We start from the raw sequence: 17,890 nt of genomic DNA, 5'->3' as shown, positions 1-17,890 counted from the left end.
GGACTTCCCATCATGCTTCAAGTCAACTGTCGCGGTGGGGAGGGCTGGTCTTGTCTCTAAGGGCTTCATCCTACCTGAGGTCAACTCTAGTTTTATAATGGCCAGTGAAGCTTCTCTGTCTTTGTGACCACTTTGGAGGGATCGAACACCCTGCTTTATTCTGTCCACACATAACTACTAAACGTCCAACTATACTCTGGGAGTTCTCAGTCCTCTTTGTTGCCTCAGGCAGCTCTGCTCTGGGGCAGTCCCAATCCTCATTGATTGGGATCTTCATTCCTATGGGTGACGTATGATGTGCTTGGAGCTTGGAAAATTACCTGAGCTAAAAGCAACTTGAATAGCAAGTCAGGTAAATAAACCAATGTTGAAGGAGTGCTTCTTACTATGAAAGGTAAAATAATATAAAGACAGGCATGCTGAGGCATAATGGTGATGGAATTCTCAAAGCAGTGGGGACAGGGACAGGCAGATATAAATGTCAAAAAGCCAGCTGTCAAGCTGTGATGAAAATTAGTGGCTGCCATTTGCAGACAGAGAAATCAATGCTAATGACTCTAAAATTTGCCTTTCAGGAGGAGGCAGGCAGCTCAGGCCCTGCAGCGGATGTCTCTCTCTGCACAGGGGCATGTTGAGCTGCGAGGGTGGGGAGCTGCTGTTTTCCTTTAGAGAGTTATGCCCCTGGGGGTGTTGGTGCAACTGGAAATGAGGTCAGACTGTCTTGGAACCTCTGAATAAGGGTAAAGAATAAAAAAATTTAGAGCTGTATATGCTTTTATTTATAATATTTAACGTTTGCATATGCATTTTCATTTGTAGCAGAAAACTGTATGCCTCTACCAGATAGAGGAACAAAAAACTTTGCACACAACACAGTAATAACATTCTTTCCAGGAAAACAAATTTGAGTAAGTAAAGTCCTTTACCCTTTATAAAAAAGAAACAAAAATAAGGAACCAGGAAGAATGATAGCTCATTCTTGGAATCCTGAGAGGGAGGCAACAAATTATCTATTTAAGTAAAAACAGTCAGAGGTGTTCAAGTATTACACTTTAGATTAGAAAATTTTTTTGAATTTAAGAACTCTATTTCTATGTTAGTAGTTGAAGTGTTTAATGTCTGTCTCCAAAAGTCATCTATATGTTCTTGAAGAGCAATAATAATAAAAATCCTCTATTTTTCAAGGCAAATATTCATTAAAATTAAGCATACTAAAACTGCTTCTCAACCATTCCCACTTCAGGCTGTATAGAAATTCGTAGGACACTGACACCATTTCATCGTCCTTTGACTTCTGTACATGGTAGAGGGCCATGGGCATGGGGCCTTTGGGCAGAATCCTCGGCCCCTTGCTCCACAGGTCAGTATGGGACACACACTAAGCCAGAAGCACCCTCAGCCCAGCGGCCTCCACGAGTGAGTTGGGGCCACAGCATGTGATTCCGCCAGTGGGGAGGCTTTATCTTTGACCTTGGTTCTTTATGGAGGACTGGCTGGTGGGGTTGGTTTGGTTTTCCTTTCTGTCTCACAAGTAAACTTTTCCATGTCTTGTGAACAGTCGTGGAATGACAACTGGAATATCAGTGCCTCTGACAATCGAGGGGTAAGGCTTTCTGTTCTCTAAAAGTTTCATTCAGAGATAGGAGTGAAAAATTTCAGGGCCACTGCTCTTGGATATAAACCCTATCCCACTGGACGGAGTTCTTCCGTCTCTGAAGTTTCAAGATGGGGTGGTGCCTGTTGTGCTCCTTCACTGGGGAAGCCTCTACTCAAGGGGCCCTGGGCCCAGGTTCTGTGTGAGTGTGTGAGAGTGTGTGTGTGTGTTTCTTTCATCACTTGTCTTTAAATTTCACCAATCTATATTTCTTAAGGATCTTAATAAATAATTCATGCTTATGTCCTAACAGAATATGCATTTTAAATGAGAGACCGCCTGGAACAAAGCTCCACTTTTACAATCTACCTGTTTAACGATTTGCTGTTGCTGGGGAAAGAGAATTTAATCTCATAGCTATCTTCACCTCATGACTTACTTTTCATAGACAGTTTACTAATAAATGAGAATAGAGATTCGGTTTTTCATAATTCTATCACCCAAAATAATCATTTGTTCTGTGCCTACTACCATTTTCCGAGGCGACCGTGCTTCCAAAACCTTTTCTGTAATCAGAATTTTTTTGATCTTAGACAATGCAGCATGTGTGTGTGAAGTATGGCAGCAACTTAACAGTTTGAAAAGTTGCGGTCCTGGCACACCCACTGCTTTATCTCCATCTGGGTCCTGCAAGTGCCTGATACACAGTCAATGTTACATGACTATTATCCATCCATTGACTAACCTAAAACTATAACAACAAAGGAAAACAAACCCAAAAAAGTCAGAACAAGCAAACACAACCAGAGACTTAAGAGAAAACAGTCCGCATATATCATATCCACGATTTGAAACTTCTTCACAAAACTTTCCAGAAGAATAATTTGACCCAGCTATGCAAAAACATGTCATTTTTTTTGCAAACTCTAGGAGACAGCAATCTCATTCCTGTTCCCTCTCCTTAACTCCCTGAAAAACAAACAAGCACAGAATCCAGTCTAGTAAAAGGACACAGACTTTTTTTGTACAAAATGTAAATGCCTACTCTGAAATTGCAACTACTAATTTAATAACATATATCAACAATAGTAATTCTTTTGTGGGGAAAACACATGTCCGTTGAACAGATGCTTACTCTGCACCTACTGCCTGGTGGGCACTGTCTCGGGCACTAGAATACAGCAGTAAACCAAGCAGACAAAATTCTACATCCTTGTGTGCTACAAATAGACATATGTGCAAAACTGTATATGCGACGTGTAAAATGGTGGCACTTCTGAAGGGACAAACAAAGCAGAGGGTGTGGGTGAGGAGCATAATATTCTGATGGGGGAGGAATTGGAGAGGGTGTGAAGCTAATGTGAGAAGGAGCATTTCAGGCACAGAGAGCAGCCAGGCTAAAACCCCAAGTTGGGGATATGTCTAGAGAGCCCTGGGAAGGGTGGGAGAGTAAGGGGTCAAGATGGTAGAGCCTTTGAATCCATTGTAAAGACGTGCCCTGCATGAGACAGAGCCCAGTGAAGAAGATTGATTACAGAAGGGACATTTTCATAAATTTAACAGATTTTTGTTTGTGTTGGAACAGACTGCAGGGAGGAAAGCATAAACCTGAAACACCAACAATCCCTAAAACACTATTGCAATAATCCAGGCAATAGGTGCTGGCGCCTTGGCCCGGAGTGGTTGCCATGGAAATGATAAGCAGTAAGATTCAGGCTATCACGGAAGGTATTGCAGACAGAATTGGATAACGGTCATACAGTCTAAGAAAAATAACGATGTGTAGAGTTTATGCCAACGTCTTTGGCTTAAACAACTGGAAGGTAGAGTTGTCACTTTCTGAGATGGGGAGACACAGGGATATCTAGGTGAAGGACCCAGAAGAGCTGGAAACTTGCACAATACCTTTTTTTCAGTCTCTTTTGAAAGTTAATGTAGGGAATCCTGTTTCAGGGCAGGTTCTGCAGCCCTTATTCCAGAGGCTAGAATGGGACCAGCACAGAAGGAAACTTGATATGGTGGGGAAAGAGAGTTAGCCATTTAACATTAACTTTATATTCCAACTAAATCAACTGATGGAAGGTCCTCCCTGCTACCAGTCTGCATTACCTTCCCAAGGTAATCTGTATCTTACCCTGTCTCCTCATCTCCATGGCAACTACTCTGGTTCAAGGCACCAGCACCAATTGCCTGGATAATTGCAATAACATTTTAGGGGTTGTTGGTATCTCTGCTTTAGTCCCTCCTTCCTGCTGTCTATTTCCAACAAAACAGCTCCTGCGTCTTCTGCGGCGGGTGTGCGGCGAACAAGAGGCAGAATTCCCCATCCTCCTTCCCAGCAAGTCCTGGTGCTTCCAAGACCCCTGAGCAGAGCCAGTCTCCCCTCAAGGCAGCTTGGACTCTGTTTCTGCTTGGGAAGGTCCTTCCTGTCAGTCATGGGGAGCTGACCATGGTATCTACTGGAACAAGAGGATCTCAATCACATGCTTCTTTAAGGAATGCAGCTGGGGTCGTTGGCGTCATTTCTTTATGGAAAATGAATTTCCTGCATAAATGAATCATTATAAGAAACTGAAATTTAAAAAAAAACTTTAAACTCTTGTTCATTCCTGAGAAAACTTTAGAAAAACAGGTTTTAGAAGTGTTAAAAAGTATTGCGTCTTGAGAAGCCTTATTACATTACAGTCCACAAACCACCTACTTTAAGTGCGTTGGGAACGGAAATATGTTCCTATGACACTGATGTACTCTTGTGAAATGCAAACTATGTTTCTGTTTCATTTTGGCCACAATATGTTTCTTGTTAGTAGTGAATTCATGAGTCCAGCTGGAATGCAGCATGATATGAGAAGAACTGGAAGATTCACTGAAGTAGGTTGTTCACCACTTCTTGGTAAAGATCAAACATGAGATTGAAGAACACATGAATTGAGTACCAGGTTTCTAGAAGACTGGAAAAGTCTCTTGTCTGAATACCTATTTTGTCCCCTCCAACTCTTCTCATAGCCACTTGATGAAGCATAAAGTCACTGTAATAGAACCTCAAACAGTTCATTTAACAATCAGTCAGGATGTGAGAGCAAATCTCTGTTTGATAAGGCACTGTTAGATGTTGTAACAGATCAATTCCAAATTTCAGCAATATAATACAATGAAAGTAGGCTCTGGTTCTTGTAACAGTGCCACATGGGTGTTCCTGATTGTGGGTCGGACCAGAGGGCAAGAGTAGGGAGGGCTTGAAGGATCCAGGCTGACGGAGGCTTCTATGTCTTCAATATGGATTTCCTAAGGTCCTACTGGGCATTGCCTCTGGTAGAGGAGGAAGAAAAGAGCGTGAAGGAAACAAGCCTGTTTTAATTATTGGTGAAAATTGTTACATAATTCTTCCTAAAGTAACAGGAGCATCCAAACGTTGTGCAAGGGAAGACTACCGGAAACAGGGAAGAGAAGTAATCGGGCACCATTTAGATCGCTGAGAGCGCAAAGGAGTGAGAGGAGAACAGTTTAGTTGCCATTTTGCCTGCGCAATTATTTATACTCACGTTCTTTGTTCTTAATAAATTTTATTTCTGTGTCTATTTGCATATGATTAGATCATGTTTCCTGTATTTTTTAGCTTGGGAGAAAGTCATTCAAACAAAATTAAATAATAACTATCAGTTCTTACAGTCTCTAGAAGACGTTAAGCTTGGTTGTTTTTCCTCAGAATTTTTGAATCTGTGTTCTGAAATGAATGTAAAAGTGCATTCACGAAAACATAAGATTAAAGTGTTTATATACCCTTACATCCATTGTATAACCACAGAATTGCTCTTTCATCCAATTTGATAGCATATCTCAATCAAGTAAGGGCAGGGTAAAGAAAGGGAAGGGAAGAGAAGGGAAGGGGAAAAGGACATATCAAATAATATTGAACCCAGAAAGAGTAATTAGAAGGTAAATTTGAAGGAGATGCTGGCAAGTGAAGCAGCTTCAGATCTGTCTGAATTTATTCTTGCTGATGGAACTGTTTCCTCTGCTTAAGGCCTCCTTGGTTAACTGTCCAGCTGGCTGCAATGCCAACTCACAACTAGCCTCGCTCTATTCAAAATTACATGGTCATTTCTTTGCACATTCTTCATAGCTGTTCTCTCTTCTGTCATTACAGCACTTTTCCACAGCCACAAACTGATTTATCTAATTTAATGTATCCTCTGTTCACATGCCCAGCAAGGTGAGTGTGGGGCTGGCACTGTTCTGTGTAAAGTACAGGACAAAGAACATGGCATCTTTGGTCTCTGATTGCTGGGATCACAGTCCCCTGTGTGATGTTCTGAAGCCCGTAGATCTTATTCCATTGCTTGTTTATATTCTACACCCGAGTCAATGCATAATAAGCACAACCACTAAATGGCCATCTGGCTACTCACACCAGTGTCTTTATTACTTGTTGAGAGTTTTGAATTCAAAGAGAAAAATAAATTGAAAAAATGTACACAAGGTATAAAGATTTATTCTTACATATCTGAAAACTCCAAATAAGGATAAAATAAAACTTTCATTTTATCTGTGGAGAATGAATTATTGTTCTAGCTCATAAGTGCTAGTTAAATTTGGAATTCACTTTTAATCCAGTGTCATCATTTTTTAGCATAAATCATTAGAATAAAAATTATTCCAAACATGTTGCAAATTTTATTGCTTTCAAAATCAATCTCTATAGGAAGCATTTCTAGGTTACCACTGTAACTCTTCATAAACAAAACCTTCAAGTCTTGTTTAAATCTGTGGCCCCAAATGTTATGTATTTTGAGGTCTTGCTTTTGGTTTTTAAAGTTTTGCATCCCTGCCCTTGCTGCTAGCTCTGGGTAACTGTGTGTTTTCTTCAATAGTCTGTCACCTTCTGGCATCTCCTTCCAGCCACTGTGGACTTACAAATCACTGAACTGGGGGGGGATTAGAATCAGTGTGGACTTAAAGCTGAGGACTGATGATGAGTCCTCCAAACAGTACTAGATAAAATGAGCAGAGAGCCTGGGCTAGAATAAACTATTTCCCAGCAAATTTATACATGATAAAGACCAGGCAGATCAGGTCTGTTAGGAACTTTTGTGTTTTATCTCGGAACACTGACTTTTCTACCGTGGTTTTTCGTTTAATGGAATTCACAGAAAAACATGGTGGAAGAGAGAAGACTTTTCTCATAAAGGGTATATCACTACACCAAAAGACACATCAATTTTATTTAAAAATTTGGTAAACTTCATATTAAGAAGAATTTAAGCCAAACTCATTGCTATATTTTGAGTTATTGGCTAGGCTATATGAAAATGTTAGATGTGAAAGAATGAAATATTTTAACCCATATTAAATAAATTGTTCATTTTTTAAAAAGGACAACTAATACAATACTGTTAACTCATCTCCAAATCTTATTGAAATTATGGTAATTGTTTTGGTCCAAGATCCTGTCCACAGTTCAAATTGATTCTGTCGTCATGTCATCTTAGTTTTCTCCTGCAGTCTGGGGTTGATCCTTAGTCCCTGAACACTTTTAAAGAGGAATTTGGTTTTATTTCTTCTGGGAAATACAGACTTAAGAATGTAGGTCTGTCGCATCAGTGGATCTGGGGTTTTGGTCTTAGCTGTCTTCTGTAGCATATTCTATAAATCGCTTGATCTGTATGTATAAATCCAAGCTCATATAATTATCAGGTGATGGAGTTGGGCAACTTTATAGGCTTTCAAACTTTTTCCCAGCAAGGACAATGTTTTAATTAGTTTTATTTTCTGCCATGAAAAGATTTGGTTTATTTTCCCAAGTGTTTTACTTTGATCATTTCTGTTAACCAAAATGAAGTAACACTTAGAAAGTAATGGTATGTTCTTTGTAAAATGCACAAATTTTACATTTGTATTGTTCGGTTACCACATGTGTTCAGAGAAAAGAAAACCATTAACTCAATATGAAGTGCAATAATTTTGTAAGTTTCTAAGACATAAACTCAAAGCTTAGTAAGTGATCCAACTAGATTATTTATTGCTGGAGAGTGCTTTAAAAAAACAAAAAAGCATATCTTTGTTTAAGTGTTATTTATATTTATGCAACCAACATATGTTTACCTACATGCATTAAAAACCAAAATGATATACTTTAGAAATATGACAGCTGTCTTCCTTTCTTAACAAATTTCTGCCCTTAATGTCCTCTAAATAGGAACATAGTTTTGAAAATGGGCAACAAAATTATACCTTTTAAATATATTTCATAAAATACATTAAAGATAAAATTTAATTTACTATTTAAGATATACTTTTAAATAATAAAATTTCTCTTTTAAAAATAAATTATATAACAAATTATAATGACAGCTACTGGCATAGTCTTAAATACATCCAATCAAATTCAAAATATCTGCTAAACTGTCATCTTCAGTAGAGTCTAGTAAGCTTGTTGGATTTTATAAAGCGTTGGCTTAAAGTACTTCAAATACCTGAATTCATTTAAAATCATTGACTTTTTTCCTTAGGTATATATTTAAGGTCTTACAAGACAATGTATCAGAAGTTTTAAAACACAATTTTTGGCCGGGCAGGGTGGCTAAATGCCTGTCATCCCAGCACTTTGGGAAGTTGAGATTACGAGATCAGGAGGTCGAGATCATCCTGGCTAACATGGTGAATACAAAATACTAAAAATACAAAAAAATTAGCCAGGCATGGTGGTGGGTGCCTGTAGTCCCAGCTACTCAGGAGGCTGAGGCAGGAGAATGGCGTGAACCCAGGAGGCAGGATTTCAATAAGCTGAGATTGCACCATTGCACTCCAGCCTGGGTGACAGAGCGAGACTTCATCTCAAAAAAAGAAAAAGAAAAAAAAAAACAACCATAATTTTTGATATAAAATCTAGAAATAAAGTTAACTTCAATATGATTTATTTTACGTAAAATGACTACGATTATAATACATTGTTATGAAGTTTAACATTACTGTAAATTATAATTCTTAAAAAACTTTAAATTTATTAGTAATCTTTTAAAATCTTATATAATAATTCTATTTTTAAAGAGATTTAGCATTATTGTACAATTATTCCCCCACTATCCATTTTTCTTATTGAGCAGCCTAAATTTCACAGATGCCAGGATGCACTAAAAACCACATGGCCTTTCACTGCAGTAACATTGAACTGCACCTCAATTATTCTGAAGTTCCAATGTAGCATTTGTTCTTTTGCACCACACTGCCCTTTCAGGGGGATTAATTTTGTTTTTTATCACTTCGAACGATGGAAATATTATGCAAGTAAAGTTTCATGAGTGACTAAGTTTTTGCCACACTTTATTGATTTCCCAGAAAAGGGATAACTACTGTTATTTTATTTTAAATTCAATTCAACCCAAAGAAGGAAAAAGAAAGTTCAAGAGAAATGGAAGGAGGGGTAGAGGGATAAATAAAGATAAAAGGAAAACATTTGCTGTGAGACACAGCATCATAAGTATCTAGGACTCTACAGATTCAACAATTCTCTATCAGAGGCTCAGCTAGCTTTTTCTTTTCAAAGATTAAAAAACCAGTCCTAAAATTCATATGGAAATGTAAAAAACCAAGGATATCCAAAACAATTTTGAAAAATAACAAAGTTGGAGAAAGTTGTAGGTTTCCCAGACCTTTTTTATTTTTCCTTTTTTCTTTTTTTTTTTTTCTCTTTAAGACGGGGTCTCATGCTATAACCCAGGATGGGGTGGCTCCCTACAGCCTCAACCTCCCAGGCTCAAGCCATCTTTCTTGATTTCAAAACATACTATAAGCTGTAGTATTCAAGACATTGTGGTACTGACATAAGGGTAGAGATATAAATAATTGAAATGGAACTGGAAGTCTAGAAATAAACCTTTACATTTATGGGCAATTTGTTTCCAACAAGGGAAGAGGCAGGAGAACCACTTGAATCTGGGAGATGGAGGTTGCAGTTAGCCAAGATTGTGCTATTGCACTCCAGCCTGGGCAACAAGAGTGACCATTCATCTAAAAAAAAAATGCTATATTTCATACAATTTTGGGTTTTGAGTTTGACATGCTTTGGTTTTTCCTGAAGTGACAGCCATCATTTCTTTATCAGGAAAATAAAAGAAAAAGAAAAAGGCATTTTCAGAAAATTTTCCATATCTTTTTATTTGTCGTGCTTTTAATCTGTCATTTATAATCATTTAAACTATTTTTCAAGGTTTATATTTTAAATAGGACCGATTAATTCATATTGGAACTCAAGGTCTCCCTAGCTTTCAGCAGCACTGTCCATTCTACGGAGTACCTCTCCCTTCCCTTCTGTACAGCCTACTGAGAGGTGAGCCATGGACTCTCATCTGCTTGTTGCTTTGTAGATCAACTGTTCCCCTTTCATATTACAAATTTCTGTGCTTTTCTTATACATGTAATCAATCATTTCTTGATTTCCTTTTCTTTTTCTTACAGAGATTGCTTCATTTTTTGAAGTACTTAAGTGGCTTTGCAAGAAAGAAAGCACTACTCTGTATTAGTACATATCTTTAAATGTTTCCATTCTTACCTTGTGTGATAGTTTGCCTGTCTTTAAAATTCTAAGCTTAAAAACCTTGCCCCTCAGAACTTTGAGGGCTAACACAAACTGATTTAATGTTGTCTTTCAGTAATCTAGGTTCATTTTAGGAGCTATGGCAACAGCATATTTTAAACAAAGTTGTAGTATGCATTTTGAAGAAATAGATCTATTTTGAAAGACAGGAAAGATGACTTTGTTCTATTTAGACTTTCACCATTTTAGAAAATACCAATATCAAAGGCAAACATTTTGCATTGTATAAGTGGCAAAAGGAATATACCTGTCTGAATGTTGTATTTGCAATTGATGAGTTCCACTATTATATGTAGATACGAAACCTCCAACAACTTCACTGTCTTCCAGTGGAATTGTACCCAAGAATTTGTAAATTGAGCTAAATAATGAATAATGAATTATTTACTTCCTTTTTTCTCCTTTGAGTTACAGTTAAGACATTATATTAACTTTTTTAAATTGTCCATGGATTACTTACCATTTTTTACATATTTTTCAATGTAATAGAAGAAGTATTACCAAGAATTTGTTATAAAAAGAAATTATTAGTTCTGACAGGTTTATGAGTCACTTTTTTGAGATAGACATACCCTGTACCGCTTCTTCTGTCTTTCTGCATCTTTCCATCTTCTTAATATTTGTCCAATTACATTATCTGCTGAAGTCTCCCTTCTAGACTTTATTATTTTGGGTTTATGCCTTTCAGAAACTCTGTTACTATAACTGAAATGAAATATCAGGAAGAAGAAGAGAAAAACAGATGTGTTCAATCTTGGACCAGAAGTTTGTGATGCGATGCTATTATTGTTCATTTTTGCATTAAATACTTTCTCTAAGCTCAAGATGAGGTAGCCGAAGAAGGAATTAGGCAATATCTGGGGTCTTTTTAGGGATCTTTGTCCCCAGAACAATGGGAGACAATGGAAGTGTTTTGGGGAGAAGTATGACATAGCTGTTTAGGGAGGATAGCTGGGAAACATAGAGACTAGTACTTTGTGGTCACATACACTTGAGTTGATGTCCTGACTCTGCTACTGATCAGATGTGGCTCTCTGCAGTTTCCTTCACCACCTAAAGCCTCATTTTTTCATTTGTGTAGTGATGCCAATAGTACTCACTTCATTTGCTTTGTTGCTATGTAAACTAAATTTAAAATTTTGCATGTAGCTCTAAAACAGTACAAGTTACATAATAAGTACTTAATAATTGTCAGCCAAATTATTTCCAAGAAAAGGAGCATCACTAAACACAGTGCTAATATAGAATGAACGTAAGGTTACTTTATTTCTGTGTAGACCCTAAAATAGCTAAGTAAGTATTTCAATTTTCCCAGTAGCTGGAGTAGAAATAGTTGATGGCAAACTAAATACAAAACATATTCTTTCTATTTAGTCAGATTTAAAATTGTTGGACATATTATGGTAACTAGTCAATCTTGTTCCATTGGTTTACTATAACTGGCTGATTTTTAATCTGTAGGCCAAAATCAATGCCTTATTCTGGGTGAGCTGAAGTAACTTGAAGGAGGGATGTTAAGGTCAACGCTATAAAGTCACTAGGCCTATGAAAAGCCATATCACAGTATTTAAAGCACAAGATTGGTAATTGGAAAATCCAAGTTGGTACATTAAAGCTGGTATTTTTTTAGTGTTATCACTTGAAAAACAATATAATATTTTTAGGTGGTATGTAGATATTTTATGTATTGGCAACTATCTATTAATATGTCTAGTTATTTGTCTATTTGTAGTACCTATCTATATATTTTTGTTAGCCTCACTTGGTGACTCAGAGGAATTCCAATTGGAATAAAATTACTGAAGTTATGTTTAAAGCCGATAAGAAATGCCAGCTCAATCAATTTCAACTAATTATTTTCTTGAATGATGAACAAAGGATAACTATTAATATTTTATGATTATTACAAATATATTGGAGTAGAAATTTTAGCTTGTTATAATATGAATATATCATTGAAAATATTCTTGATTTAAAGGTATCTTTTTTGTGTCTACTGCCTCACATTTTCCATTTGAATCCTGACTTCTCTTTTATCCCTTTTACATCCCTCTCCTTTGAACTAAATTTTAAAGAATGTGTGGTGATCTCACTGACTATTCTCTGTCATAGTTTTTTTTATGGTAAATATTTTTAAAATAAACTTTTGTTCTTTGGTTTACTTACAAAACGATCCTCATGAAAGCTGTACAATATTTTAAGTGTAGTGTGTCCTGTGTTTGCCTCAAGTGTCTCCTTTGAGTCACCCTGTGGGACTCTGCTAAAATTAAAAACTCAGTGTAGGTATTCATAGATTTTACTCTAGAGGCATCTGTCTTTGATTTTCTTAATTGCTCTTTTTATATAATGCTACATTCTTTAATCCTGGCAAAGTCACAAACGGAGTCAGTCAAGGGCAATGAGTTACTTATCTGAAAGTAGACCAATAACTGAAGCAGCAAATTTATAATTTCAATTTCATCAATAAGAAGTCTAAGGGAGATTTTTTAAAACTATTTTTATTTTTAATTTTTAAAAAATTTTAAATTGCCAGATAACATCATATATTTTTATTATGTAAAAATATGTATACATTATGCAATGCTTAAACCCAGCTAATTAACAAATGCATTATCTAACAGTTATTTTTGTGGTGAGAGCCCAAAACAACTACTCTCTTCATATTTTTCAAGAATGTAATAAGTCATTATTAACTAGTCACTTTATTGTAAGAGAGATCTTTTTAAATCTATCCCTCCAATCTGACTGTTGTCATTTATGCTTTGACCATCTCTCCATCCCCGTCACCTCCAACCAACCCCGCGTCTGCTAAGCACCATTGTATTCTCTACTTCAAGATCAACTGTTTTACATTCCACGTATGAGTAAACCTTGCAGTATTTGTGTATCACTAGCTTATTTTCCTTAATATAATGTTCTCCAGGTTCATCCATGTTGTGGGAAATGACAGGATTTTATTCTTTTCTTTAATGGGTGAATAGTATTTCATTGTGTATATTCACTATATTTTTATTCTTTTATTCCTTGGTGGACACTTATGTTAATTCTATATCTTGGCTATTGTGAAAAGTACATATGGGAGTGCAGGTATCTCTTCAACATACAGATTTCATATCCTTTGGATATATACCCAGTATAGGGATTGCTGGATAATACAAACAATCTTAAAATTCCTAGGGAACCTCAAAAGACTTCAAATAACCAAATCATTTTTGAATAAAAAGGATAGAGCTGGAGTCATCACACCAACTCACTTCAAAAACTTCAAAACCTGAATACCTGACTAGAAAGCTATAGTAAGTCAAACAGCATGGTACTGGCATTAAAAACAGATACATTGACCAATGGAACAGAACAGAGAGCCCAGAAATAAGTCAACACATTTACCACCAACTGATTTTTGAAAAAGATGGCAAGAATACACGTTAGGGAAAGGACAGTGTTTTCAATAAATGCTGTTGACAAACCTGGATATCCATATGCAGAAGAAAGTAATCAGAAAGAATACTATGTTATTATAAGAAAGTAATAATATATTTTACTATATACGAAAATCAATTCAAAATCAGCTAAAGATTTAAATGTAAGACCCCAAACTACGACATTTCTAGAAGAAAACCTAGAAGAATTTCTTCATGACACTGGTATGGGCAAAGATTTTCTGGATAAGGCCTCAAAAGCACAAGTAACAAAAGCAACATTGGACAAACAAAATTATATCAAACTAACAAGTTTCTACATTGCAAAGGAAACAATCAACAGGTTGAAGAAATAACCTACAGAAAATAAGTGCAAACTGTACATTTGACAAAGAACTAATATCCAAAATATACCAGGAACTCAATTCAATAACAAAGAAACAACTTGATTTTTAAATGAACAAATGAACTGAATAGACATTTCTCAAAAGAAGACACACAAATAGCTAAGAGATATACTTTTAAAATCCTCAACATCAGTAAACATCGGAAGAATGCAAATCAAAACCACAATGAGATATCACTTTTTCCGAGTTAGAATGGTGATTATAAAAACAAATAGTATAATATAACAGATGGTGAGGATGTGGAAAAAAGGGAATCCTTACACAGCTGGGTGGGAATGTAAGTTAGTAGGGCGGTTCTTCAAAAAATTAGAAGTATTTTCGGTGAAACAAAATTTCATGTAATCGAATCTTTGTGGAAAATAACTACAATACATGGCTGTATTCCAGAAGCACAGGGCTGTGCATGTGACAACAACTCACTGGTTATTTGATGAGTGAACATTTAATAAGCCTTTGGAACAGGCAGAAAGACAGGGAGCTCACAGGAGGAAAAGGGAGTAGAGAATGCTTCGTGGGTCAAGGGGCAGCATCTCATGGAAGCTGGATCCTACTGGGAAAGCAGCATTTGCATTTTCCTGTGAAGAGCTTGGTGCAGGGAATGTTCTGTGGGAGGAGAAGGGAACGGCATTCGTCACTCACTCATTCTAACATTATGGATTGTTTCATTAATGGATTCGATCAAACATATTAATTACTTGGCTACCAGGTTCTATATACTGTGCTTGAGTTGGAAAAACAGAGTCCATGTGCAATGACCCCAGCTTCCATGTGACAAATTCAGTGGCTCGGGTACTCTACCACCATTTTATTAACTATCCTTACTGCACTTGGCCCACACATGTCCTGTGATTTGGATGATGGGCAGCAGGTACTTCCCTGGAACTTGGAGAGAAAGAGGAGCTACTTTAAGCAGTAAGCAGCAGGAGGCTTGACCTGTACTGTTTTTGGACCTTATTCCCCCATTTATCTGATCCCATTTGCTTTCCAACATTACCAAAAAAATTGCTCAAAAACTTCCCCACCCCCATGACCTAATTATGACTTCATTCATTTTCCCCAGTCTGCTTATGAATTACACACACACACACACACCCCTGTCATTGCAGTGGGATTTTGTGTAGCAGGCAGATGATGCATATTCTCCATCTACCAGCTCAAAAAAGAGCCAAGCTTTTGATTTTGCCATGTGTGTTTTTAAGCTGCCTATCTCATCAATTCATGTCTCTGCAATAGTTTTGCATTAAAGTCTTCTGTTTATTTTAGATAATCAAAATACCATCTGCACACACCAGTAATTTCACTGCATTCCATCTGAAATAATGCTTCATAATTCATTTTTATCTAATCATATTGGCTAATATTTCCATAATAACATATTTGTGATGTTTGTTTGAGACAGAAATTTAATGCCATAGTAAGGAGATATCATTCTACTCCAATATACTTAAAAAATAAGAAAGTATATGAATTTTTTTCTAATGGACTTTGTAGAGGATATCTTAGATTTGCTCCAATTACTTGATGATATGATATTACACTTTTCTCATATGTCTAAAGGTAAGCACTACTAAGAAACTGTTAAGCTAAAAAAAAACTACAGAAAATTATCCCCAAATATGTTCCGTTTACTCGGAAATGAGAAGAAAGGATTATAATCTAGAATGTACAGAAAGCAAACCACCAGAGTATTCAGTGAGGTAAGGATAAAGAGAAGCTTTTATTAACAAAAATGGAGAGGTTCTCATGAACTGCTTAGAAACAGATTTCATGGATTCCAGAGGCTCAAAGCCAGAGCTGTTGTGAATTTATTAGTGGAGATGCTACTACTGGGCAAGTATTGTTTTGAGAGCATCTTACCAGAATTACTGCAGTCCTGAAGAATGACTAGTGATAAACCTTGTCAAAGCAGGAAATGCACAAAGGATGTGAAGGGGTTTCTCATAGGGTGTTTGGAAAGCCCTTGGGAACTGTTCTTATCTCAGACATGGACACACGAGTCTTCTCTCCTCCTTGCCTTCCTGGCCCTCTTTTATCTGGGTCTGACAAAATTAATTTCATCCTGATATTTGCAAGTTTCACAGCATTGTACCTTATTGTTTACTATCTAAATTCATTTTCTAGCATTTTATTCAACATTTTTATATCTATGAATAAGTGAGACTGTTAGTGTTTTTCCTATTTTCATGTTACCTTTGTAAGCTTTTTAATGCATTTCTTGTAGCTAAAAGACTTAGCTACTTTTACCATCTCTATATATAATACCAGACATCTCCTCAAGATGGAAATATGAGAAGGTTGGATAGAAAATCACTCTAAAGAGTCTCTTTGAATTTCACTCATATAGGCTATACCATGAACATGCTGATAAAACTACCAGCTGGAAACACACACACTACCTTTCACAAAAAGGATAGATCATTCAGTGAGTAGAAACAAAAGCACAAAAAGCAGAGCCAAGAATTGCAGGGAATTTATTCCCAGGTCTTAAAATCCAATCAAGAAGTTCCCGATATTTTCCTGACTGGGTTTCAGAGCTGCTTTAGCCTAGTGATTCTTTCTACCTTCCATTCTCCCCTTTTGCAATGGTCACGTTTATAGTAGTTTAGGATTATTATCATATACGGGCCCCACCACCCACTATCTCTCTAGGTTCGCAAGTTCACAGACGGGGAAGAATTTTTCTCTAGAGGAATAATTCACCTGGTAGCCTCGTGCATGCCTTGACTTAATATAGACAGATGATGAGATGTTGGTCTATAGCCAGTGAAAGTGTTTTACCTATGGAAGGCACGTGAATCACTGGGGCCAGAGGGCAGACTGTAGCCAAGCAAAGGATGAGATAGTCTTCATGATTCCTATAGTCTGGCTGTATAATGCCCTCTCCTTGAGTGTGAGTGGGACCTTGTACTTTGCTTCTAGACAAGAGAATATGTTAAAGATCATGGGACTTTGCAGATATAATTAAAGTCCCAAATCAGTTGATTTTTGAATCCATCAAAATCAGGAAGACCTTATTTCAGTGGGCCTGACTTAATCAGGTAAAAGGACTTTTAAAAGGTACTGGGCCCTCTCTTAAGCAAAAGACTTCATTTGCCAGCTTGACGAGACAAGTGTCATGTTGAAAAAGGACCCACACCGAGCACCTGCAGAATGCCTCTAGGAGCTGTCTGTGATCTCAGGACCTGAGAGCTGCCTCTAGCTGACAGCCAGCAAAAAGTCACATGGAAAGTATTTATACCAACAGCCCAAATTAACTTGGATAGAATTGAGTTTTTCCCCAGTTAAGCCTCCAGATGAGAATGCAGCCCATGCTTGGACTGAACCCTGGCAAGACTCTGAGTGGTGGATCCAGCTCACCTGTGCCTATACTCAGACCCATGGAAATTGTAAAATATTATATATATATTGTGTTTTAAACTCTGGAGGTTGCAATAATTTGTTATACAGCAAGGAAAAAACAATACATAATTGTTTTTTGAAATGTTGTAACTCTAAAATAATAAAATGAAGAAGAATGTGCTCTAATTATTAAAAATATTCTTAAGATGGCAAGAGAATACATTAAGCAAATAAGAATGTATACAAAATTCAAAAATAGCCAAAGGGTGGCAAACTGTAGGTAAAAGTCATTAGAAAACTGAGCAAAAGTCAAAATTATTATTAAGGAAAATTGGTTTATAGGGAATAGGACTGTGTCCATAGATGACAACAGCATGTGATTAATGGCTAACTAAATAATATTGTCAATGAGACTAGTGGAGATTCCCAAGACAGAGCGTTAATGTGGTTGAAGTATTGCAGGAGGAGAGATAGAGAAGTTGGCCCCAGCATCTATATGTTCAGACCTTAAGGATGATATAAGCCTCAATGGCCTTAG

This window comes from Piliocolobus tephrosceles, chromosome 4, assembly GCF_002776525.5.
Source record: "Piliocolobus tephrosceles isolate RC106 chromosome 4, ASM277652v3, whole genome shotgun sequence".
Lineage (NCBI taxonomy): Eukaryota > Metazoa > Chordata > Mammalia > Primates > Cercopithecidae > Piliocolobus > Piliocolobus tephrosceles.
This window is presented reverse-complemented; position numbering follows the sequence as displayed.